Raw genomic sequence first — 25,350 nt, forward strand, 5'->3', positions numbered from 1 at the left:
GGATCAAACCCAAGTCTCTTGCACCTCCTGCATTACAGGCAGATCCTTTACCATCTGAGCCACCAGGGAGTCCCTAGTTTCAGGTATACAACAATGATTTGATACGTGTATGTACTGCGAAATAATCACCACAGTAAGTTTAGTTACCATCTATCATCTCACAAAGTTCAAAATGAGATGTGATGAGAACTTTTACTTTTTAAATTTTATTTATTTATTTGGCTATGCTGAGTCTTCGTAGCTGCGTGGGCTTTTTCCTAGTTGTGACTAGCAGGGGCTACGCTCTAGTTGCTGTATGTGGGCTTCTGATCACAGTGGCTTCTCTTGTTGCAGAGCGCGGGTTCTAGGATGCTTGAGCTTCAGTAGTTGTGGCGCCTGCGCTCTAGAGCACAGGCTCAGTAGTTGTGACACATGGGCTTAGTTGTTCTGCAGCCTGTGGGATCCTCCCAGACCAGGGATCGAACCTGTGTCTCCTGCACTGGCCAGCAGATTCTTTACTGCTGAACCACCAGGGAAGACTGTGATGTGAATTTTATTAATTAGATCTATTCTCTTGAAATTTTTTTTAAAGAAAGATCTACTCTCTTAGCAACTTTCAAGTATGTGTTACAGAATTGTTAATTGTTGACACCATACTGTGATTACATCCTCACCACACACTTTCTGACATTTATTATCATTTCTATTGTCATTCCAGTGGATGTGAAATTGTATCACACTTGGGAATTCTAATTTTATTTTTCTAATGATTTATGAATTTGAGACTCTCATCCTGAACTTATATGTATGTGTGTTAACATATATTATCTGTGGGTATATTTGTCATTATTGTTGTAGTTTCTGTTCAGATACTTTGTTCATATTTTATTGAACTGTTTGCTTTTGATAAATTCTTTTGAGAGTTCATTGGACATTTTGGATACAAAGATTTCATTGCTTATATGATTTGGAAATGTTTTCTCTCAGTCTGTAGCTCGTCTTTTTATTCCATTAATGTCATTTTTTCAGAACAAACATTGATTTTGGTTAATTTATCATTATTTTTTAAAGATCAGGCTTTTGGTTTTATATCTAATAGTGCTTTGCCTAAAGTATGGGCATTAATAATTTTCCCTATGTTTTCTTTTAAGAGTTTTATTATTAAAAAATATTTATTTATATGGCTATGCCAGGTCTTAATTGTGGTATGTGGGATATAGTCCCTCCACCAGGGATTGAACCCACGCCCCCTACATTGGGAGCACAGTGACTTAGCCACTGGACCACCAGGGAAGTCCCTCGTTTTCCTTTTTTAACAATTGATCTATGACCAATGCTTGGTCTGTTTTTCTATAAGGTACAAGTCTTCCTTTGATTTTTTTTTTTTTTTATGTTTTGCACATGGATGCCAGTCTTTCCATTAGTTGAAAAGATTTTATTTACTCCACTGAATTAGTCTTCCAACTTTGAAAAAAATGAGTTTCCATATAATATGGAATATTTCTGGGTTGTATATTCTGTTCTTCTTTTTTTGGCTCAGCCCCATAGCACATGGGATCTTAGTTCTCCAACCAGGGATTGAACCCAGGACTGCTGCATTGGTAGTGCAGAATCTTAACTACTGGACCAATGAGGAAATTCCTATATATTCTGTTCTTGATGTAAGTTTTGACATTTTCATCAATACTACACTCTCTTAGTTACCTTAACTTTACATGGATTCTTAAAATTGGGGAGGACATTCCTCCAAATTTTTTTCTATCTCAAAGTTATTCTGGCTGTTCTATCTCATTTGCCTTTTCATATGAATTTAGAACTATCTTGTCACTGTCTACAAACACATCCTGCTAAAATCATTGTTAGTACATTATACATAGAGATTACTTTGGGAAGAATTGATATCCTAACTCCCGAGTCCTCAAATACATGATCACAGTGTGCCTCTTTATTTACTTAGATCTTCTTTGATTTGTTGTATCAGTGTTTTGTAGTGTTCAGATTACAGATGGTGCTTGTTTTATAACCAATTACAATTGTATTTTGTGGTTCAGATTTGCACTTCTTGTCCATAGCGGTATGATTCATTTTTGTCTGTTGACTTATGTACTAAGACTGTGTAATAAGACCATGCTAGACTCATTTATTAGCTTGCAGAGAGTTTTCCTTTTTTTTTCAGCAGATTTGTCGAGATTTTCTTCAGAGGATCATGTTGTCTACATGTGGAATGGTTTTATTTCTTCTCTTTCCGCATATATAACTTTTAGTATTCTTTCCTGCCCAGTTCCCTCCCTAGGACATTCAGACGATGTTTGATGGGACTGGTCATAGTGGACATCCATGCTGTGCTCCAGTCTTGGGGGGATATTTACTTTCGCTACTAGGCATAACTTGTGTGTGTGTGTGTGTGTGTTGTGTGTATGTGTGTGTGAGGCCTCTATCTAGTTAAGGAAGTTCCCTCTAACCCTTGTTTGCTGAGAGTTTTTATCATGTAAATATATTGAATTTTGTCAAATGTTCGTTCTCTGTTTTTTTTTTTTTTATATGATCATGTGTTTTGTTTTTTCAATCTGCTAATATTGGATTGGCCAAAAATTTCCTTTGACTTTTAAGCTAGAATAAAAGACACATTTTTCATCTTCACTAAGGAGTTTATTAAACAGAATATTGTTTTGTTCTACCACCTTCAGCCATTTTTCAGGCAACTTCATAATTCCATCTTCCCCAAACTCTTAATGTTTTTGAGCAAAGAACTGTTGCAGCTGCCTTTTGCAGTCTTCAAGGAGCTGAAATTTTTTCCATTAAGAGAATTTTGTAAAGACTGGACCACATGGAAATCTGAAAGTGCCATGTCTGGTGAATATAGCAGATGAATCAGAACTTCTCAGTCAAGCTGTAACAGTTTTTGCCTGGTCATCAAAGAAACATGCAGTTTTGAGTTATCCTGATGGAAGATCATGTGTTTTTTTTGTGGACTAATTCCAGATGCTTTTGTTGAGTGATGCTTTCAGTTTGTTTAATTGGGATCAGTGCTTGTTAGAACAGTTTTGTAGAGTGATTGGCCTCCAATTAAAATAAATAAATTTATGTTAAAAAAAGAATTACTTGTTTGGCTTTCTGGAAGGAGCTCATAATAGAGGACTCTTTTCCAGTCCCACTACATATACAACATCACCTTCTTTGGATGACGACTGAGGTTGGTGGTGGTTCATTTTGCTTGCCCCATGATCTCTTCCATTCTGTGTTATTGTACAGTACCCATTTTTCATTGCCTGTCACAATTTGTTTTTTTTTTTTAATTTTTAACTTTTTAATTTTTTAAATTTTAAAATCTTTAATTCTTACATGCGTTCCCAAACATGAACCCCCCTCCCACCTCCCTCCCCACAACATCGCTCTGGGTCATCCCCATGCACCAGCCCCAAGCATGCTGCACCCTGCGTCAGACATAGACTGGCAATTCAATTCTTACATGATAGTATACATGTTAGAATTCCCATTCTCCCAAATCATCCCACCCTCTCCCTCTCCCTCTGAGTCCAAAAGTCCGTTATACACATCTGTGTCTTTTTTCCTGTCTTGCATACAGGGTCGTCATTGCCATCATCCTAAATCCCATATATATGTGTTAGTATACTGTATTGGTGTTTTTCTTTCTGGCTTACTTCACTCTGTATAATCGGTTCCAGTTTCATCCATCTCATCAGAACTGATTCAAATGTATTCTTTTTAACGGCTGAGTAATACTCCATTGTGTATATGTACCACTGCTTTCTTATCCATTCATCTGCTGATGGACATCTAGGTTGTTTCCATGTCATGGCTATTATAAACAGTGCTGCGATGAACATTGGGGTACATGTGTCTCTTTCAATTCTGGTTTCCTCGGTGTGTATGCCCAGCAGTGGGATTGCTGGCTCATAAGGTAGTTCTATTTGCAATTTTTTAAGGAATCTCCACACTGTTCTCCATAGTGGTTGTACTAGTTTGCATTCTCACCAACAGTGTAGGAGGGTTCCCTTTTCTCCACACCCTCTCCAGCATTTATTGCTTGCAGATTTTTGGATCGCAGACATTCTGACTGGTGTGAAGTGGTACCTCATTGTGGTTTTGATTTGCATTTCTCTGATAATGAGTGATGTTGAGCATCTTTTCATGTGTTTGTTAGCCATCTGTATGTCTTCTTTGGAGAAATGTCTATTTAGTTCTTTGGCCCATTTTTTGATTGGGTCGTTTATTTTTCTGGAATTGAGTTGCATAAGTTGCTTGTATATTTTTGAGATTAGTTGTTTGTCAGTTGCTTCATTTGCTATTATTTTCTCCCACTCAGAAGGCTGTCTTCTCACCTTGCTTATAGTTTCCTTTGTTGTGCAGAAGCTTTTAATTTTAATTAGATCCCATTTGTTTAGTTTTGCTTTTATTTCCAGTATTCTGGGAGGTGGATCATAGAGGATCCTGCTGTGATTTATGTCAGAGAGTGTTTTGCCTATATTCTCCTCTAGGAGTTTTATAGTGTCTGGTCTTACATTTAGATCTTTAATCCATTTTGAGTTTATTTTTGTGTGCGGTGTTAGAAAGTGATCTAGTTTCATTCTTTTACAAGTGGTTGACCAGTTTTCCCAGCACCACTTGTTAAAGAGATTGTCTTTACTCCATTGTATATTCTTGCCTCCTTTGTCAAAGATAAGGTGACCATATGTGTGTGGATTTATCTCTGGGCTTTCTATTTTGTTCCATTGATCTATATTTCTGTCTTTGTGTCAGTACCATACTGTCTTGATGACTGTGGCTTTGTAGTAGAGCCTGAAGTCAGGCAAGTTGATTCCTCCAGTTCCATTCTTCTTTCTCAAGATTGCTTTGACTATTCAAGGTTTTTTGTATTTCCACACAAATCTTGAAATTATTTGTTCTAGTTCTGTGAAAAATATCGCTGGTAGCTTGATAGGGATTGCATTGAATTTGTAAATTGCTTTGGGTAGTATACTCATTTTCACTATACTGATTCTTCCGATCCATGAACATGGTATACTTCTCCATCTATTAGTGTCCTCTTTGATTTCTTTCATCAGTGTTTTATAGTTTTCTATATATAGGTCTTTAGTTTCTTTAGGTAGATATATTCCTAAGTATTTTATTCTTTTCGTTGCAAAGGTGAATGGAATTGTTTCCTTAATTTCTTTTTCTACTTTCTCATTATTAGTGTATAGGAATACAAGGGATTTCGGTGTGTTGATTTTGTATCCTGCAACTTTACTATATTCATTGATTAGCTCTAGTAATTTTCTGGTGGAGTCTTTAGGGTTTTCTATGTAGAGGATCATGTCATCTGCAAACAGTGAGAGTTTTACTTCTTCTTTTCCAATTTGGATTCCTTCTATTTCTTTTTCTGCTCTGATTGCTGTGGCCAAAACTTTCAGAACTATGTTGAATAGTAGCGGTGAAGGTGGACACCCTTGTCTTGTTCCTGACTTTAGGGGAAATGCTTTCAATTTTTCACCATTGAGGACAATTTGTTTTTAAAATGGAATGTTTTCATTACATTTCGGTAAAGAGTTGCATGGAGAAGTACAGTTAAGAAGTATGTGCAAGGAAGTATGTCCAGTCAAAGCTATGGTTTTTCCAGTAGTCATGTATGGATGTGAGAGTAGGACCATAAAGAAAGCTGAGCACCAAAGAATTGATGCTTTTGAATGGTGGTATTGGTGAAGACTCTTGAGAGTCCCTTGGACTTCAAAGAGATCAAACCAGTAAGTCCTAAAGGAAATCAGTCTTGAATGTTCCTTGGAAGGACTGATGCTGAAGCTGAAACTCCAATACTTTGGCCACCTGAGGTGAAGAACTGGCTCATTTGAAAAGACCCTGATGCTGGGAAAGATTGAAGGCGGGAGGAGAAGGGGACGACAGAGGATGAGATGGTTGGATGGCATCACCGACTCAATGGACTTGAGTTTGAGCAAGCTCCAGGAGTTGGTGATGGACAGGGAAGCCTGGCATGCTGCAGTCCATGGGGTCACAAAGAGTTAGACATGACTGAATGACTGAACTGCACGGTCAAGGAGGTTTTCTTGCTTAACTTATGTGGAGCCCAAACATCAAAGTGTTTAACCCAACTGAGCTGTTGCAAATGACTTTCAGTGCTTGATTTGGATATTTTGAGTACGTTGGCTGTCTCCTGCATGGTATAACATTGATTGGCCTTAATTAATGTCTCGATTTGATCGCTATCGACTTCAACTGGCCTACCTGACTGTAGAGCATTGTCCAGTGAGAAATCTATAACACAAAACTTTGCAAACCACTTTTGACACCCTATATCAGTCACAGCACCTTCTCCATACACGGCAAAAATCTTTTTTTGGTGTTTCAGTTGCGTTTTTGCCATTCATGAAATAATAAAGCATAATATGCTAAAAATGTTTTTTTCCATCCTCAATATTAAAATAGCAACAAAAAATTCACCAATTCTGGTAAGTTTCTTTAAAAAATGCATACTGATATGACAGCTGTCAAAATACAATCTAAAAAATTGTTTTGAATGAAGTTAAAGACAGCTAAGCATTCGTTTTTGTTTTTTTTTTTAAACAGAGCCAACTTTTTGGCCAACACAATGTAACATGTTGTTGGTTGATTTTTGAATATTGAACCAGATGCATATGCTTGGGATAAATGACACTTCTTTGTGTGATATTAAATTTTTATGTTTCTCACAATTAAAATTGAAAAAAGTGATGATTGTCTTTGTTCATAAGAGATATTGCTCCCTAGTTCTTGTCATGTGGTTGCATATCTCTGGTATCAGGGTGGAAATGCTGGCCACTAAATCCAGTTACTGAATTTTGCTTCTATTTTCTGGAAGGGACTCTGTAGAATTGATATTTCTTTCTTTAAAAGACTGGTGTTCTTACTTACCTTGATGTTTACCTGGATATTAATATAGGTTCTTTAGCTTTCATTTGATTAATGTTGTATGGTTTATATCTTTTATCATCATTTTAATTTCTCTTTCCTAGGATGATATAAATGATGAAAGTGGGTTTCTTATAGAGAGCATGTAGTTTTTGTGTATTTGAATTTTTTATTTTTTTTCTAATTTTTATTTTTACTTTATTTTACTTTACAATACTGTATTGGTTCTGCCATACATTGACATGAATCCATCACGGGTGTACATGCGTTCCCAAACATGAACCTCCCTCCCACCTCCCTCCCCACAACATCCCTCTGGGTCATCACCATGCACCAGCCCCAAGCATGCTGTATCCTGCGTCGGACATAGACTGGTGATTCGATTCTTACATGATAGTATACAAGTTTCAATGCCATTCTCCCAAATCATCCCACCCTCTCCCTCTCCCTCTGAGTCCAAAAGTCCACTATACACATCTGTGTCTTTTTTCCTGTCTTGCATACAGGGTCGTCATTACCATCTTTCTAAATCCCATATATATGTGTTAGTATACTGTATTGGTGTTTTTCTTTCTGGCTTACTTCACTCTGTATAATCGGCTCCAGTTTCATCCATCTCATCAGAACTGATTCAAATGTATTCTTTTTAACGGCTGAGTAATACTCCATTGTGTATATGTACCACTGCTTTCTTATCCATTCATCTGCTGATGGACATCTAGGTTGTTTCCATGTCATGGCTATTATAAACAGTGCTGCGATGAACATTGGGGTACATGTGTCTCTTTCAATTCTGGTTTCCTCGGTGTGTATGCCCAGCAGTGGGATTGCTGGCTCATAAGGTAGTTCTATTTGCAATTTTTTAAGGAATCTCCACACTGTTCTCCATAGTGGTTGTACTAGTTTGCATTCTCACCAACAGTGTAGGAGGGTTCCCTTTTCTCCACACCCTCTCCAGCATTTATTGCTTGCAGATTTTTGGATCGCAGACATTCTGACTGGTGTGAAGTGGTACCTCATTGTGGTTTTGATTTGCATTTCTCTGATAATGAGTGATGTTGAGCATCTTTTCATGTGTTTGTTAGCCATCTGTATGTCTTCTTTGGAGAAATGTCTATTTAGTTCTTTGGCCCATTTTTTGATTGGGTCGTTTATTTTTCTGGAATTGAGCTGCATAAGTTGCTTGTATATTTTTGAGATTAGTTGTTTGTCAGTTGCTTCATTTGCTATTATTTTCTCCCACTCAGAAGGCTGTCTTCTCACCTTGCTTATAGTTTCCTTTGTTGTGCAGAAGCTTTTAATTTTAATTAGATCCCATTTGTTTAGTTTTGCTTTTATTTCCAGTATTCTGGGAGGTGGATCATAGAGGATCCTGCTGTGATTTATGTCAGAGAGTGTTTTGCCTATATTCTCCTCTAGGAGTTTTATAGTGTCTGGTCTTACATTTAGATCTTTAATCCATTTTGAGTTTATTTTTGTGTGCGGTGTTAGAAAGTGATCTAGTTTCATTCTTTTACAAGTGGTTGACCAGTTTTCCCAGCACCACTTGTTAAAGAGATTGTCTTTACTCCATTGTATATTCTTGCCTCCTTTGTCAAAGATAAGGTGTCCATATGTGTGTGGATTTATCTCTGGGCTTTCTATTTTGTTCCATTGATCTATATTTCTGTCTTTGTGCCAGTAACATACTGTCTTGATGACTGTGGCTTTGTAGTAGAGCCTGAAGTCAGGCAAGTTGATTCCTCCAGTTCCATTCTTCTTTCTCAAGATTGCTATGACTATTCGAGGTTTTTTGTATTTCCACACAAATCTTGAAATTATTTGTTCTAGTTCTGTGAAAAATATTGCTGGTAGCTTGATAGGGATTGCATTGAATTTGTAAATTGCTTTGGGTACAGGCATACCTCAAGAAACAAGAAAAAAGTCAAATAAATAACCTAACTCTACAACTAAAGCAAGTAGAAAAGGAAGAATTGGAGAACCCCAGAGTTAGTAGAGGAAAGAAATCTTAAAAATTAGGGCAGAAATAAATGCAAAAGAAACAAAAGTGACCATAGCAAAAATCAACAAAGCCAAAAGCTGGTTCTTTGAAAGGATAAATAAAATTGACAAACCATTAGCCAGACTCATCAAGAAGCAAAGAGGGAAAAATCAAATCAATAAAATTAGAAATGAAAGTGGAGAGATCACAACAGACAACACAGAAATACAAAGGATCATAAGAGACTACTATCAGTAGTTGTATGCCAACAAAATGGACAACGTGGGAGAAATGGACAAATTCTTAGAAAAGTACAGTTTTCCAAAACTGAACTAGGAAGAATAGAAAATCTTAACAGACACATCACAAGCACGGAAATTGAAACTGTAATCAGAAATCTTCCAGCAAGCAAAAGCCCAGGTCCAGACGGCTTCACAGCTGAATTCTACCAAAAATTTCGAGAAGAGCTAACACCTATCCTACCCAAACTCTTCCAGAAAATTGCAGAGGAAGGTAAACTTCCAAACTCATTCTATGAGGCCACCATCACCCTAATACCAAAACCGGACAAAGATACTACAGAAAAAGAAAACTACAGGCCAATATCACTGATGAACATAGATGCAAAAATCCTCAACAAAATTCTAGCAATCAGAATCCAACAACACATTAAAAAGATCATACACCATGACCAAGTGGGCTTTATCCCAGGGATGCAAGGATTCTTCAATATCCGCAAATCAATCAATGTAATTCACCACATTAACAAATTGAAAAATAAAAGCCATATGATTATCTCAATAGATGCGGAGAAGGCCTTTGACAAAATTCAACATCCATTTATGATAAAAACTCTCCAGAAAGCAGGAATAGAATGAACATACCTCAACATAATAAAAGCTATATATGACAAACCCACAGCACACATTATCCTCAATGGTGAAAAATTGAAAGCATTTCCCCTAAAGTCAGGAACAAGACAAGGGTGTCCACCTTCACCGCTACTATTCAACATAGTTCTGGAAGTTTTGGCCGCAGCAATCAGAGCAGAAAAAGAAATAGAAGGAATCCAAATTGGAAAAGAAGAAGTAAAACTCTCACTGTTTGCAGATGACATGATCCTCTACATAGAAAACCCTAAAGACTCCACCAGAAAATTACTAGAGCTAATCAATGAACATAGTAAAGTTGCAGGATACAAAATCAACACACAGAAATCCCTTGCATTCCTATACACTAATAATGAGAAAGTAGAAAAAGAAATTAAGGAAACAATTCCATTCACCTTTGCAACGAAAAGAATAAAATACTTAGGAATATATCTACCTAAAGAAACTAAAGACCTATATATAGAAAACTATAAAACACTGATGAAAGAAATCAAAGAGGACACTAATAGATGGAGAAGTATACCATGTTCATGGATCGGAAGAATCAGTATAGTGAAAATGAGTATACTACCCAAAGCAATTTACAAATTCAATGCAATCCCTATCAAGCTACCAGCGATATTTTTCACAGAACTAGAACAAATAATTTCAAGATTTGTGTGGAAATACAAAAAACCTCGAATAGTCAACGCAATCTTGAGAAAGAAGAATGGAACTGGAGGAATCAACCTGCCTGACTTCAGGCTCTACTACAAAGCCACAGTCATCAAGACAGTATGGTACTGGCACAAAGACAGAAATATAGATCAATGGAACAAAATAGAAAGCCCAGAGATAAATCCACACACATATGGTCACCTTATCTTTGACAAAGGAGGCAAGAATATACAATGGAGTAAAGACAATCTCTTTAACAAGTGGTGCTGGGAAAACTGGTCAACCACTTGTAAAAGAATGAAACTAGATCACTTTCTAACACCGCACACAAAAATAAACTCAAAATGGATTAAAGATCTAAATGTAAGACCAGACACTATAAAACTCCTAGAGGAGAATATAGGCAAAACACTCTCTGACATAAATCACAGCAGGATCCTCTATGATCCACCTCCCAGAATACTGGAAATAAAAGCAAAACTAAACAAATGGGATCTAATTAAAATTAAAAGCTTCTGCACAACAAAGGAAACTATAAGCAAGGTGAGAAGACAGCCTTCTGAGTGGGAGAAAATAATAGCAAATGAAGCAACTGACAAACAACTAATCTCAAAAATATACAAGCAACTTATGCAACTCAATTCCAGAAAAATAAACGACCCAATCAAAAAATGGGCCAAAGAACTAAATAGACATTTCTCCAAAGAAGACATACAGATGGCTAACAAACACATGAAAAGATGCTCAACATCACTCATTATCAGAGAAATGCAAATCAAAACCACAATGAGGTACCACTTCACACCAGTCAGAATGTCTGCGATCCAAAAATCTGCAAGCAATAAATGCTGGAGAGGGTGTGGAGAAAAGGGAACCCTCCTACACTGTTGGTGAGAATGCAAACTAGTACAACCACTATGGAGAACAGTGTGGAGATTCCTTAAAAAATTGCAAATAGAACTACCTTATGAGCCAGCAATCCCACTGCTGGGCATACACACCGAGGAAACCAGAATTGAAAGAGACACATGTACCCCAATGTTCATCGCAGCACTGTTTATAATAGCCATGACATGGAAACAACCTAGATGTCCATCAGCAGATGAATGGATAAGAAAGCAGTGGTACATATACACAATGGAGTATTACTCAGCCGTTAAAAAGAATACATTTGAATCAGTTCTGATGAGATGGATGAAACCGGAGCCGATTATACAGAGTGAAGTAAGCCAGAAAGAAAAACACCAATACAGTATACTAACACATATATATGGGATTTAGAAAGATGGCAATGACGACCCTGTATGCAAGACAGGAAAAAAGACACAGATGTGTATAACGGACTTTTGGACTCAGAGGGAGAGGGAGAGGGTGGGATGATTTGGGAGAATGTTTTGTAACATATATACTATCATGTAAGAATGGAATCGCCAGTCTATGTCCGACGCAGGATACAGCATGCTTGGGGCTGGTGCACGGTGATGACCCAGAGAGATGTTATGGGGAGGAAGATGGGAGGGGGATTCATGTTTGGGAACGCATGTACACCCGTGATGGATTCATGTCAATGTATGGCAGAACCAATACAGTATTGTAAAGTAAAATAAAGTAAAAATAAAAATTAAAAAAAAAAGAAAAAAAAAGAAGGTGGTGAACTGAATTTGGTTCAAAGGCTATAGTTTGCTGAACCCTGTTTTAGTCTATTTACAGTTAACATAATTATTGATATGTTGAATTATATCCAATCACTTATTAGATTGTTCTGTTTGCTACCTCTGTTCTTAATGCCTCTCCCTTCTTTTCTGCCTTCCTTTTATAACACGTGATTGTTTTTAGTATTCTATTTCAATTTATGTTGATTTTTAGATATATCCCTTGTATTGTGTGTGTGTGTGTGTGTGTGTGTGTTTGCTCTCAGAGTTAAAATGCAGTTATTTAAATATTTCACGATTGACCTAACAGTGATATTTAATGAGTTCATATGGAACACAGGGACAGTAGTGATCTAGGTCCCTGTACCTTCCCACACTATGTTACAGGGATCCTGTGCATTACACCTATGTTCCTTATAAACTCCATCAGACAGTGATATAGTCAGTGTTTTGCATCCTTGTTGGAGGCAGGACGTGTTGTACTGAGTGATAGGAACTGGGATGAACAGGCTGTTAGTGGGAGGCTCCATGTCCATTTGGGTAGGAAGGACACCAGGTGAGGTTTGCTGTGGCCCCAGGTGTCAGAAACTCCAGGTTCCCTTGTGCCTTTGTCTGGTGCCTCCTGGACCTGAGCTTCCCTGTGTGCTTCTCTACAGAGCCACTGGATCCTGCAGCTCTGTCTTCAGTATTCATGGTTATTACAACACTGCCCAGTAGTCATAGGTCTGGGGGAGGAAAGTGGTCTACAATCATATGATGAAATCTCTCTTTTAGTGGCTGAGCCCTGGGCTGTGAACTCCACACGTGCTTCTCCAGAGGGATGCATATCTCTCCCCCTCTCAATGAGAGGAAGGTTGGAAGTGTTGCAGTGGGGCGATCCCTCCTCCAGGCCGGGACAGTCTTCAGGACTGAGCTCTGGCACAATCCCACCTAGAGAGCAGCTTTTGCTCAAGAGAAGGCTCTGGACTCCTTCACAGGGACTGCTGTCCCCTTCCTCTGCCTTGGCCACAAGGATCTTTCTTGGGTTTTCCCAGGGAGAACCTGGTGGGGTTCCTGGAGGTAAAAACCAGAACGGTGTGGGTGTCCCCTGACACTGCGGCCACCAGAAGCTTCTTGACCCAGGGGAGTCTTCACTCAGGCCCAGTCATATGTCAGTATCATCAAAGTGTGCCTGCCAGCTCACATCCCCACCTGCTCCTGCTCCAGGTGAGCAGACCCTGGTGTGTCCCTCTGCACCCTTTGTTTCTCCAGATTTTGAGGTGGTGGTTTGTCTGCATCCTCATTTCTCTATGCCTCCAAGCAAAGCTGATTTTAATTTGTTCAGCTTTCCCTGACTTTATGGATGGGAGTGAATCTCAAACTCTGTAATGTCAGAGCTGAACCCAGGAGTTTCTTAAAGAATGAAGAGAGAAAAGCAGCTAGTTCTAGAGAGAGTTAGAGTGAAGTTGCTTAGTTGTGTTCGACTCTTTGTGACCCCATGAACTCTAGCCTGCAAGGCTCCTCTGTCTATGGGATTTTCCAGGCAAGAATACTAGAGTGGGTTGCCATTTCCTTCTCCAGGGGATCTTCCTGACCCAGGTATTGAACCTAGGTCTCCCACACTGCAAGCAGATTCTTTATCATCTGAGCTACCAGGGAGTACCCAGATACCATTTCTGCTGCTTCTCCTTCCCTTGTGAAGTCCTGCATTTCTTCTATTGATAGACGTTTTCACTGCATGTAGGACTTAGCAGCAGCAGCAGGACTCTGGTGGACTCCAGTTCTTCAAGCTCTGGAACCACTGGCTGTTCTGTTATTATCTAATTTTATGTTTTCTGGTGAGAACTGTGAGGACATTTCACACAATGACACACACAGGGGAATGAACAGTGATTGGAAAGTTCTCACATTTATTTCAAAGTTATTTTTGTGCTTGCTTTTCAGCAGTTTGATTCTGATATGTGTAAGCATGACTTTCTCTGAATTTGTCCTGTTTGGGGGGCTCACTTGATGGCTTGAATATGTAACTCTGTGTTTTGGCAAATTGGAACATATTAGCAATTATTTTCTTCACATTATTCCTTTCTTTCTGGAATTCTGATGACACAAATGTTTGGTTTTTGTTTGTTTCTTTGTATTTTCCCGCAGGTCTCTCATCTCTGTTCAGGTTTTTCAGTATTATTCTTCTGGTTTATTAGAATGGATAATTTTATTAATCTGTTATCAAGGCACCGATGTTTTCCTCCATAAACTTGATTCTGCCTCTGAGACCGGATAGTATTTTTGTCTTTTGGTTATTGTATTTTTTAGTTCTAAATTTTCATTTGCTTCTTTTTTAATCTTCCATTTCTCATTGGAAAAGCTCTTTCTTCCCATTTGTTTAAAAAGTGCTCATATTTCTTCTTGGAGCGGTTATAATGGCTGTTTCAAAAGTTTGTATGATAATTCCAATATCTGTGTCACCTGGAGTTGGCATCTCTTAATTGGAATTCCCTCTTGCAAGGTATTGAGATGGTGCTGGTTCTTGACGGCATTTAAATTCAGATTGTAACCTGAGCTGCTTAAATATATTATATGACTCTGAATCTTGTTTAAATTCTGCAGGGAAGGTTTGTTTTAGTGGACAGTTGACTTGGGTAGGTACATGCAGCAAGTCCCTGACTTCGTTGCATGGGCTGTGGTCCAATTCAGTTCCAAAGCCTCTGAAGTGCGATATGCATCTGTCCTTGTCTGTTCTATCCATCAGTCAGTGTGGGACCTGGGCACTGGTCTACCCTGGGGACAGTGTGCTGGTTAGTGTCAGAGCATATATGCTTGGGTCAGGGGAACCTAGCAGTAGTTCAGAAATGTCCATATAGTTCTCTTTCTTGGTCTCCATTTTCTCTGCTCTCTCCCTGGCATGTTATGACTCTCAGGAGCTTCCCTTTCTCATCCACCCCTCTGCACAGCTTTCTGGCTAAGAAACCTCATGCCTCAGTTTTACTTGTTCTGTGTGCAAAGTGCAGACCCACTGCTGGAGGTTGTGCTAAGGGAAAACGTGCAACCCAGGGACACTTATTTCATCTCCATGTGTGATATCAAAGTCTCTGGGAATCCTGAGGGACCAGAGAGAGAGCTGCCCAGTGGACTTCAGGATAGTGTCAATGAACACTCTCAGAATAAGATGCTTGTGCAGATCTGTGTAATGCATGTGTAGTGGTCTCTGCAGTGTATCAAGTGATGGTGTAGGTCAGGAAATGTCCTTTATAATATGCTCCCATTTTTAGGCATAAATGGTTAAATATATATTGTGCATTATATGTGTGCCTTAGTTTAGACAAAATTCTAAAAATGGAAAAGATACAGCATTAATGCTAAAGGTGATTTGCCTGATGATAGAATGTGGATGATTGCACTCTCTTTTCTTTGAGGCTCTGGGTTTTCTGATCTCCTCTCCCTGCCATCAACATTCATCACTCACAGCTAAACAGATGGGAAGCTTTTAAAATTTGGCTTTGTTTGCTGGCATCTTCCTCCCTGGGTGCGTGTCTGGGTGAGAAGGGCCCCTGAATCTTCCCATCTTTGTGAAATGCACGTACATTATCTCTCACTAGCAGAGCAGAGATCACAAAAATCCAATCAAAACAGCTGTTAGACGGGACACAGACATCCAAGCACAAGGAGAATCTCAGGAAGTGTCAAGAGTCTTGTCTGTGCACCAGCTTTAACATCTCAGCGTTTTCATCCACGGACTAAAATGATCTGAGTGAATAATTCCCAGTTAATTTATACTTGCTTTGAGAATATGTGAATTTTCCATTTTAATTAATGATTTCATCCCAGGAGAATTATGTTTTTAAAATGTCTGCCTTTGGCAAATAGTACAACAGCTGGGCTCCCCCATTCACAGTGACTGGTGGAGGAAGAGAGCAGGTTGTTCTTTACGGGGTGTGGGAGGCAGACCTGGGATGGCCTCTCGGAGGGGCCTCCATAGGTCTCACAGCCCCTCGTTCACTGTTTCTGTCTTCACCTTCTTTTCTGGACCTTAAGACAAATGGGGTGAACTAACCACACTAGAAAGATGACATGTCATTTATCTGCACATGGATTCCATCTAGTTTTATTAATTTTTTATTCACCTTTTTATTCCCGTTCCTCTCGTGCTGTTACAGAATCATAAAACTGTGTTTGCGTGCGTGCATGCTCAGTTGCTTCAATCGTGTCCAACTCTTTGTGACCCCAGGGACCATAGCCCGCCAGGCTCCCCTGTCCATGGGATTATCCAGGCAAGAATATTGCAGCGGGTCACCATGCCCTCTTCCTGGGGATCTTCCCAACCCAGGGATTGAATCTGCATCTCCTGCATGGCAGGTGGATTCTTTACCACTGAGCCACCCAGGAAGCCCCAAAACTGTGTTTACTAGTATCTTAAAAATTTTTTAATTGAAATTTTACCTTATTTGTGTGTTTATTGAGACTCTTTTGTAAGATTTTGTTTTTAAGAAAATCCTTGAACAGTGTTTAATGACTATCTTTTTTTTGAATGTGGTCTTGCAAAATGCCCACTGCTCTTTTATGGGCTTATATATTGAAATAAACACTGACGGCATTGTGTTATGTATTTCATTCTATTTATGACACTGTAGCATGTTACAGATAATTATGTTTTGAGCAGATGCTCATGTTGCTAAGTGCACAGTGATTCCATTGGTTTTCTCAGCTGCATTGTACTCAGGGGTGGGGGTGGTTGCCCACCACGTTTTCCCCCCACATCCCCAGGAAGCCTCCAACTCCCAGCTGCCACACACAAGCTCAGAGAACATCCTCTTATGTTTCCTACATGGACCCGTGTCAGTATTTCCCCAGGCACATGCTGGAGGACAGAGGACAGCGAGCCCCCGTTACTGCCTGCTCTCCCCACAGACCACAGGGTCGACAATTGGAATCCCCAGGCTGGGGGAAGACCCTTGGCTGGGAAGTGATACTTCACATTACAGAAACCTCTTCTATAAAGACACACGCAAGTTAGGGTCCAAAGTGCTTGTTTAGACTTATAGCTGACACTTCAGAGAGATAAGACATACCCAAGTCATTCCAAGTAGAATTGTCACATTTAGCAAATAAAATATGGGAAGCCAGTTAATGCTAATTTCAGATAAATAGCAAGTAATTTTACTCTCAGTATGCGCCATGGGGTTTGTTCCTAAACAGGGTGGGGGGTCTATTAGGGGGAGGATGGCACATGGATGGGGCACCCCTGTGATACTCCCTTCAGCCTCTGAATGCAGCCCACCACAGTGGGTGGGGTGGCCACAGTGACAGGAACACCGGAAGAATAAGTACCTTAGATGTGCCATGAAGACCTTCTCTGCTGCACGTGTCTCCCTGGAAGTTTCTCTGTGAGTGGAGAATGAAGTGTGGCCTACAGTTGGTGTGGCAGAGAAATGATATTTTCAGTGTGGATGGATGGTTCTTGAGTGTGTGTCTGTGCAGATGAGAAGCCAGCAGAGGGGAGGCAGGCGGAGGTGAGGAAGCGCAGGTCTCTACAGGGCAAGAGGGAAGAGGCGGGAGGGGAGTGTCGGAGGGCTTGGCCCAAGGAGAAGAGCAGGTTTGAGCTGGAGGCAAGTGACAAAGGTGGGTGGAAGCTTCTGGGTTGGTGGACACCTGGAGACTTGGGGAAATGCTTTCTTGGGGAGGGCTCCGCCCCCTTCCACATACCTCACATCTCTTCCATCTGACTGTTCCTGGTTGTATCCTTTTATAATAAACCACTACTCTAGTTCTTTTAAATCAACTCTGTGTGAACCAGCTTATTTGAACTTTATTTCTGCCCTTTCAAGGAGTAAACTGGAATATATTGCAAATGTAGAATTAGCAGCTATGCAGTTACCCAAGTAGCTAGCTTTTGATCAGTATCTCGATTTTATTACTTTGAAATGATACGCCTGGATGATGCAATCAAAAATGAGGAAATGTTTCATATTGTGCCATTAACAGTTCAGAAATCACAAATGCGGAAATGAAAACTGTTACGCACCAGAATGTTGACAGCCTCTTCTGCTTTTCTGTTATGCTGGGTACTATTCCTATAATCAGATAATTAGCAGGAATAGCAATGGAAACGGGAGCAGTGAAAACAGATAAGAAGTTTCCGGAACATCTAAGAGACGCCAAAAATGGTTTCACTACAGGTGATGCGCTGGGAGCTGGCAGCTTCAGCTTTCAAAGCCTTCTTCACTCCCGTTGACAGAAACGTGGATCTGGGAACTCCTCTACATCATATTTGGGCATATCAGTCCTACGATTTCCATGTACACAGAGTTAACCTGGAAGAATCTTCAGGAGTGAAAAAGTCCCTGGCTGGTGCTAGCGTGACCTAGACACAAAACCAGGAAGTCGTATGATTTAACTCCAGTTGATACATTTTGGCAGAAACGTAAAGGAAGTCCATTCCCAGAGGTTTGGGAATCAGTTCAGCAAGACCTAGAATCTTAGAGCAGAGCGTGAGAACATGAGGTCAAACACCTGAGAAGTGCTATGGGGCCAGAAGAGGAAGATGAAGGGGCCACGAGGATGCTTCCTGACAACACTGCTCAGCTATCCTCAGCTTTTGGTTCTTTGCCAGAAGACCTTGGAGAGGGGAAAAAGACTTACTGATCTCCATAAAACGTTGCCACTGCTGTCTTAGGACATGTAAAGGCAAGAAAACTGGATGTGTGTTTTGAATATAAAGAAAAAATAATGAGCAAAGCTTCTTTGGGTAAATCTCTTTTAGATGTAATATCAGACTCTGATGCAGGCAATCCAGGAGATAAATGAGGCATTTCTTATCTATCATGTAAGTGCACAGCAAACAGTTTCTGAGGCTGATTTGGAGCCACACCAAAAAGCTGGAACTGACGCAGGATGCAACCTTAATTCCTTACAATACATCAAACAGCGGAAGGCTTTTGTTGGGACGGCTTCAGCTCCTGCCATCTCAGGCATTGCCAAACGAGTCCCCAACACAAGATCGCAGTGTACGATGGCAAAAGTGACAAAGGCGGCTCAGAAACAGCACGACCTACCTGTCTTCAGGGACATGAAGTCAAACGCTGAAACGATGACTGTAGATATTTTGATCCCAGATGCTGCCAGGCAGTGACAGCTCAGTTCCGAGGAACAAAAATCCATTCCAAGAAGCAATTGTTTTTGTGTTGGGAGAAGGCAACTACACTGAATATCAGAAGCTTCTTGACAACAGAAAGGGGAAACGAGGGAAACATGTTTTATAGGCTGCTGCTGACTTTTTCATACTGCACAGTTCATGAAACAGCTGTCACAACTTGGGAAAAAAGGAGAGGCCTGGAGCAGCTCCAGGCCACCACCAGGAGGAGCTCCCCAAACTGCTGCCTATGCCTCCCCAGACCCAGATCCCATCCCATCAACTGCAGTTTAATTTACAGCTTGAGTTGATGCAGTGAGACTCGGTGCACTGCCCTTCTCCGCCCCCCACTTTGTCATGAGGGTCTTTATTTCCTTCCTGGCAAATCATCCTTTGATTCTTGTTCAGCTTTAATGAGTCCTCCTGACAGTGGTGGTGACATGACAGAATTAATTCCTGACTTCTTGTATCCCCAGGACACCTCCAGGCACGTTGGTGCCTTAATTCATCTTCGGTGGCTTAACAAAGGGATCACCCTGCATGGGGGCAGCTCCATGTCACATATCCCACAGCACAGGCCTCATCGGGCCAGGTAGGACCAGAGTTCAGAGCTGCTTTTTAAGGGGCTGTCATCAGGACACCAGGGGTGAGTTCATGTGCCTCACAGGCCTGTGTCAACCTCCAGCCACTGTCAAGTGGAAGCTGCTGTGATCACTGTGGACACAAATGGCCTGTATCACATATCTATTGCTTGGAGTGTCATTTATTCCCTCTGCTTCCTAAAGAAACCCTGATTTTGCTTTGGGAAACCATACCTTCCCCACCTTGAGTTCTTATGCATGCTTGCTAAATTGCTTTAGTCATGTCCGACTCTTTGTGACACCATGGACTGTAGCTCACCAGGCTCCTCAGTCCATGGGATTCTCCAGGCAAGAATACTGAAGTAGATTGCCATGCGCTCATCTAGGGGAACTTCCCAACCCAGGGACTGAACCCGCATCTCCTGTAGGCTTTTGCACTGCAGGCAGTTCTTTACTGCTGAGCCACCAGGGAAGCCTTGGGTTCTTATAACACCTTGGGAGTTGGTTTCTCCTTGACCCAAGCATTTTACAGTGAGATCTTCATGTTTCCCTGCAGAAAGAGAGTGATTTGGGGACAAGCATTTCCAAAGTCAGAGCATCACAGGCAATGAGATACAATCCCAGTCACCTTGCTGGGCCATTTGAGGAACAGAAGAAAAATGCATACAAATTCTCCCAGTGCAAGTAAACTCTAACCTGAGTGGGGATGGGGACGCCATTGTCCCTCAGGCTGTCTCTGCTCTCAGGCAGAAGCTGAATGGCAGGTGTGCTCCTGAAGCCCCAACTCCCAGCTCAGAGCTGCAGGTCACCTGTCTAATGGGCCCCTTTCTTACCTGGGCCAAGGGCTCTCCACATCTGGTCTTGAGCAATCTCTTTGGCTCAGCAGATGGAAAGGCTTCAGAAAATGTCCTTGGAGAGAGAATGAATGGAAATTGCCATGGAGCTCTGAGTTAAACCCACTCAAATGGAGACTGTTGCATGTTCACAGGACTCCCTGTCCTTCTGGGGAGAGACTAGTGGTAACAGACCGAGTGGACGAAGGTGTTTGTGGCCCCATTAAGTGAGAATGTGTTAATGGCCTCATGTGGGAATAACTCCGCTCCTGTGAGCACTCCGTCCCCACCTGCTCAACCGTGTCTGCTCTTCTCCCATCTCTCTCGCAACTAGATCATGCAGGATGCCAGCTGCAAAGATAGTCCTGGGGCAGGAGCACTGATGCTGCCTGTGGGAATGTGACACTGACACAATTCCGGCCCCCAGCTCAGTTTTGAGCTCTCGGTGGAGGGTCAGTGGGGACACAGACGTGCTCGCTGGTCACGGTTTCATGGCATTCAAGTTCACTCCGTTTATCAGTCCCCACACTTTAACCTGTCTCACAGAACTTTTCATTTGCTCTTCATTCTGTCAAGAATGTTCTTCCTGATACATTGACATGTCTGATTCCTTCCTTATCTCCTTCCATTCTCAGCACACAAATCAGTTCACAGAGACCTCCCCTGACCCCATGGAAGTGATCCTCACATTATCCTCCATCTCATCATTGTTCTTATTCCTGTTGTAGCAGCTGTCACTATCTAAAACCATCTTGGCTTTCTTCTAATTTTATTTGTTTGTTGTCTGTTTCTGAAGAGGTCAAGAACCTTGTCATCCTCCACCTCCATTTATCAGCAGTGTTAGGGACACAGAGGATGATGATGGAACTCCCGAGGGCATGAAGGAACTGATGGATGGATAACCGCTTTCATGAGTCTAATGGAGCAGCTCTGCTGGGTTTTCCTCCTCCAGTCTGAAGTTTCCTCCCTCCTCACAGGACTATGGAGGGGAGGGCAGCTGCTCCCAAGTGAGGAGGCTGAAGAAAGGGTCAGGACGTCACCTGTGCTTTCCCCAACTCGACGCCCCTCCTCCCAGCTGTCCCTCTCCCTCCTCGTCTCGCCATCTGTCCTCTGCTTCTCCCATCTCCTCCCAGCTCAGCCACTCCCAGGACTCGGGTGAGCAGCCCCTTGGCCCAGCCTGAAGTGACTGAACCTCCCTCTTTGAACCCACCCTCCAGGTTCAAGATGATGTCAGACCCAGAAGAGCCTCCTCAGCCCCAGGGCAAACCCTACTTCTTGGTAAAGAAAACACAATTGGTTTCATTCCTCCAGGGCTCTAAAGCAAATTTGACATTTGTTACATTGCATATAACCATTTCTCCCAAAGCACGCTCAGCTGGCACAGATTTCTAAGACATCAACTCAAGTGTGTAAAATAACATGATTCTTTTATAACTAAATATAGTTTCTCTCTAGAGCCCTCACTCTGCTTAATGGCAGAAAACAGCAGACTCAGTTCCAGGTGAATGGCATCCATGCGGGACAGCTAGACAGTTGGGGATTTTTCTTCCTCTCCTCGTGGGTGCCTCTAAGTGGGCTCACATGGGTTGGAGGTGGGACTCCAGCATCACCTCCCTTGCTAATACCTGCTGATGGTTCTCATCCCTGTCCGGGGTCTGCTCCTACAATACTGTCTCAGTGTGCCTGGTGTCACAGCCCCTGCCTCAGCGCAGCTCTCCTCATGCCCCGTCCCTTGCTTTGCTGTAGGACTTTATCTTATAAGGGACGTGGGTGCACCATGTTCTCCTCCACATACAGGGATGTGAGGACCCAAAGGGTTTCTCGTGGGTCCCCTTTGCCCTGAGGCCCCATCAGCCACCTCCTCTCTCTGTGCCCTCACTCTGGCTGTGGGGAGTCCTGTGCAGTTACTGCTTCCGGTATCCCAGGCAGGAAGCAAATCCATTTCTCCTCTGTGTTCAGAGTGATTTATCTGGGGTGCCTGATACTCTCCATTTCAGAGCTGATGTTGTGGAGGTTGGGTGCAAGGCCCCTTCTCGTGTCTCTCATCTTTTTTCTGGATTATTCTCTTCCCCAACCCAGAGTAATCTTGACCTATCTGGGCTGAGAAGCAACTGTCTCTGAAGGTATTCTCCCAAGGTTCTCTGTGTTACAGCAGGATGATGTACTTGAGACAAATCTCTTATATACAGTAATATTACTCCTTAGTTCTCTGTTTCTCCTACAGGACTTCCCCTGGAGCAAAAGCCTCCAGCACAATGACCAGGTGTGGGAGCATGGTGGTAAAAGAGAGGCCCATGGCAAAAATATCCTGCCACTGGGATATCAGTGACCTTCCCATTGTGGAATTATCAGCCCTGAAAACTGCTCTGGGGTGACCCAGCACCTGAACCAGGGCTGATTCCCCCCAACCCCCACCCCAGCCCCAAGCCCCAGCTCAGAAGGTACTTTGATGTGGAATAGATGCTGCTTAGGGAGCATCCAGTGTCATGAGTCTGGTCATGGGGTCCCCAGGCCTCCTTGGAAGGGGTGGGAGCAGCAGGAGGCCCCAGGCTCCTGGGAGCACGTGGAAGGGGCAGAGACTGACCTTGGAGAAGCCCTGGGGAAAGAGGAGGAAACACAGAGACCTGCAAGGACCAAAGTCTGAGGGACTCATGGGAGTGTTGACCTCCCTGTGATGTCATTACTTTGTCATCACTTTGTGATGACATTGTGCTCCTCTTCCAGAATGTCACAGCATCTTGTGACCCCACACCAGTCAGCATCTCAGATAGTGATTTGAACTGATCAGGCAGAAAGCGAGTGTAGGTATAGGGTCCTGGGATGAGCACTGAATGGGTGGGAGGATGAAAGGTCAGGGCTGGAACAATGACCTGATGGGGCCAGATGCAGACCCGGCCACCTTTGTTGCCACTGCCCAGCCCCTGGCATACCCTGGATGCAGGGGCATGGGAAGGGGCTTGAGTGTTCTAATTCAGCTCATAATTATATGTCTGGAAATTTGCCAAACATATGAATGTATTCCAAAGGTCTTGAATACAAACAAGAAAAAAAGTTGCCCACATCACCTTTGCAGAACTTAGAATACCAGGGAAGAAGGGGAAGGGGATCCTCGATGGGCTGAACTGACATCTCCACCAAAGACACAAAGGGGCGACTCAAAAAGAAATGAGCTTCAGTTATGCAAAAGTGAGTTAGTCACTCAGTCCTGTCTGACTCTTTTGTGACCCCCATGGACTGTAGCCTTCCAGGCTCCTTTGTCCATGGGATTCTCCAGGCAAGAATACTGGAGTGGATTGCCATGCCCTCCTCTAGAGGATCTTTCCGATCCAGGAACTGAACCCGGGTCTTCTGCATTGATGCCAGATTCTTTACTGTCTGAGCCACCAGGGAATTCCTTATGGAAAGGCAGCCCTAAATGGTATTTTCTAGCACACCTAAGATCATAGACTGAGATCCATACTTAATGTACTTTATATTCCAAGCCAACAAACTGGAAAATTCTTAAAGAGATGGGAATACCAGACCACTTGACCTGCCTCCTGAGAAATCTGTATGCAGGTCAGGAAGCAACAGTAGGAACTGGACATGGAAAAACAGACTGGTTCCAAATCGGGAAAGGAGTACCTCAAGGCTGTATACTGTCACCATGCTTATTTAACTTATGCAGAGTACATCAGGAGAAACACTGGGCTGAATGAAGCACAAGCTGGGATCAAGATTGCCAGGAGAAATATCAATAACCTCAGATATGCAGATGACACCACCCTTATGGCAGAAAGCGAAGAACTAAAGAGCCTCTTGATGAAAGTGAAAAAGGAGAGTGAAAAAGCTGGCTTAAAATTCAACGTTCAGAAAAGCAAGATCATGGCATCTGGTCCCATCACTTCATGGCAAATATATGGGGAAACAATAGAAACAGTGAGAGACTTTATTTTGGGGGGCTCCAAAATCACTGCAGATGGTGACTGCAGCCATAAAATTAAAAGACACATGATCCTTGGAAGAAAAGCTATGACTAACCTAGACAGCATATGAAAAAGTAGAGATGTTACTTTGCCAACAAAAGTCTGTCTCATCAAAGCTATGGTTTTTCCAGTAGTCATGTATGGATGTGAGAGTCGGACTATCAAGAAAGCTGTGTGCCAAAGAATTGATGCTTTTGAACTGTGGTGTAGGAGAAGACTCTTGAGAGTCCCTTGGACTGCAAGGAGATCCAACCAGTCCATCCTAAAAGACATCAGTCCTGAATATTCATTGGAAAGACTGATGCTGAAGCTGAAACTGCAATACTTTGGCCACTTGATGCAAAGAACTGACTCATTGGAAAAGACCCTGATGCTGGGAAAGATTGAAGGCAGGAGGAGAAGGGGAAGACAGAGAATGAGATGGTTGGATGGCATCACCAACATGATGGACATGAGTTTGAGTAGGCTCCAGGAGTTGGGGGTGGACAGGGAAGCCTGGCGTGCTGTAGTTTGTGGGGCTGCAAAAAGTCGGACACGACTGAGCGACTGAGCTGAACTGAACTGAACTGATTTCATTGTGACAGAGTGAGTCTAGCCCAGAATCCCAGCTCCCTGGACAAGTACCCCCTCATGACCTTCTGGACACAGAGCCCATATGGAAGCTCCAGGAACATAACTTCTCTTTAGTGAATCCAGAGCAACTGCTGTTTCCAGCTGCTGAAAGACTACAGGGTCACTGCCCAGGGGAGGACCATTAACTTGAGTGAAGAGGGAGAACCCCAGAGAAGTTTTCCCAAGTCCCTGTGG

The 25,350-nt window shown here is 42.1% G+C and overlaps 1 pseudogene; it reads left to right on the forward strand.

The window, feature by feature from the left end:
• The first annotated feature begins 17,837 nt into the window (after positions 1-17,837).
• Positions 17,838-25,350, forward strand: part of LOC138422291 (sec1 family domain-containing protein 1 pseudogene) — a 32,618-nt pseudogene continuing 25,105 nt past the window's right edge.

This window comes from Ovis canadensis, chromosome 17 (assembly GCF_042477335.2).
Source record: "Ovis canadensis isolate MfBH-ARS-UI-01 breed Bighorn chromosome 17, ARS-UI_OviCan_v2, whole genome shotgun sequence".
In the NCBI taxonomy this organism is placed as follows: Eukaryota; Metazoa; Chordata; class Mammalia; order Artiodactyla; family Bovidae; genus Ovis; species Ovis canadensis.